General features: G+C 46.8%; 1 pseudogene; it reads right to left on the bottom strand.

Annotated features, from left to right (window-relative positions):
• Window positions 1-1699: 1699 nt before the first annotated feature.
• LOC138386119 (cytochrome c oxidase subunit 7A2, mitochondrial pseudogene) lies at window positions 1700-2126 on the bottom strand (annotated as a pseudogene).

The raw sequence follows: 2126 nt of genomic DNA, 5'->3' as shown, positions 1-2126 counted from the left end.
GTGCAGGAAGGTGGCAGTTGAAGCTGGCTGCCTGCCCCAGCCTTTCCTCCTTTCCCCACCCTCGGCCCCTTGGCCCAGGGGAGGGGCCTATCGTCAAGCCTAGTTATGTACCCATGGTGGCACAGTCCCTCCTGTTCAGGATCCTAAAAACAGGATCAGGGCTATTTGGGCAGGGAATTCCAGGGTCCTGGGTACTCTAGTGTTCTAGAACAGTGGTACTCACGTGGGGGCGATTTGGCAATTAGGGTATTACTGGCATCTAGTGGGAAGAGGCCAGGGATGCTACTGAACATTCCACAACGTACAGGACAGCCTCCACAACAAGGAATTATCCAGCTCCAAATATCAATAGTGTCAAGGTTAGACACTCTGCATTAGGAGGACACAAATAACTGTTAAATATTGCATAAATTCCTGAACCCTGTTCTAGAAGAAGTGAGGTTCTCGGTGAGAACGCCTTTTTGGTTTCAACAGATTCTTTTCCCCATGGGAGATGTTGCCTGAAGAGGGACAGAACAGGGCCCTCTGAAGTATGGGGCCCAGGGCCAAAGACCTCCTTGCCCAGGTGTGAGGATGGTCCTGAGAAGGAACCTCCGAACTCTTCTAATCCGGCAGGACACGAAGCCCTTCCATGGTCCCAATAAAGCGTTTGTCTGAATATCTCAAAAGAGGAGTAACTCACTGTCCCAAGGCAGCTCTCTGTATCTGTGGCTGCTTCCTTGGCAAGTTTACACTGAACTGAAATCTGCCTAACTTCCTGGGATCAAAAGGAACTTTGGCCTTGGGCAAAGGCCTTTTGGCTAGCATTTGCACTGTTTATGCAACTGTCTAGCATATGCCAATTGCATGGAGAATACTAGCAAGTACAACAAGCAAAACTGCTAATATATATACTTTCTAGAGGATGACAAAAAATGTGGTGTTCCTGTGATAGATGATTAGAGTTCAAGGGTCTAAATAAATTAATTAAATGTGTACCCCCAAATGTGGCCAGAAGAGCTTTTTTTTTTTTTTTTTTGAGACAGGGTATTGCTGTGTCATCCAGACTAGAGTGCAGTGGAGTCATCATAGTTCACTGCAACCTGAAACTCCTGGGCTCAAGCAATCCTCCTGCCTCAGCCTCCCGAGTAGCTGGGACTACAAGCCCATGTTACTGCACAGGCTAAGGAGCAGCTTCTGTTCTTGTTTCACACCGGGCTTGAATCAAGCCTCAGTATTTTGCCATCCTCAAAACTAAATCCTGCCTATTGAGTAGTAGGGGGAAATGCATGTTGTACTGATGAACTCACGGGGTGGGGAGGGGGGGCATCCCACACAGCAAACAAAACAAACTGTCAGGAGGTATAGCTCAACTCCCTTTGGCCTGTCCCTTCTTGGCCCCTGTCTGGGTCTTCTTGTGGCTTGATTTTTTTCCTTTTAGGACACCTGCCTCATTTCCTATTTTGAGTCAAGTATGTCCAGCTTTTGCCTCTAATTTTCATACTTCACTAGGCATAAAAAAAGGCTGCCAGCAAGTCAGAGGCCTCAAAGTGAGGTCCCAGACTGGCAGCGTCAGGAAGGCAAGTTCTGGGTTCCCTCCCCAGACCTACTGGGTCAGAAATGCAGCAATCTGTGGTTTACCAAACCCTTTAGGGGAGTCTAATGTGGCTTCGAGGTTAAATGAACCTCACCTTTTTCTTTTCTTCTTTTTTTTTTTTTCATGGTAAAGACTGCTTTATTGGTGGCAGTTAGTACAAGTCAATAAATATTGATCCTCAAAGAAGAGCTCAGTTATTTATCAGATATACTAGTCCATGAAGAGCTGAATGAAACTGAACCAAGTGATTGCTGGGATGACTGAAGTCAATCCTGCTTCTTGGGAAATGAAGCCATAGCCAGTTGATATATGGCATATGCTGTTCCACCAACTGTTAAGAACCATGGTGATTCTATACAGGAGGGCATCAGCTACCCCACCCTTTAGATGCACTGGAATTCCACCATCTTGCTGAAACAGCTTTTGCGCCTCTGGAACTTTATTTTCAAAATGCCTGCGTGAAGCAGTGCTTATGGTCCTCTGGGCAATCTGACGGAGAGCCAACAGATTGTGCAGCATCTTGGCTCAATTAGTGCCCACCAACCGCAAC

The sequence above is a fragment of the Eulemur rufifrons genome, chromosome 7 (genome assembly GCF_041146395.1).
Source record: "Eulemur rufifrons isolate Redbay chromosome 7, OSU_ERuf_1, whole genome shotgun sequence".
In the NCBI taxonomy this organism is placed as follows: domain Eukaryota; kingdom Metazoa; phylum Chordata; class Mammalia; order Primates; family Lemuridae; genus Eulemur; species Eulemur rufifrons.
The sequence above is the reverse complement of the archived record's forward strand: the minus strand, read 5'-3'. Positions and strand labels throughout refer to the sequence as shown.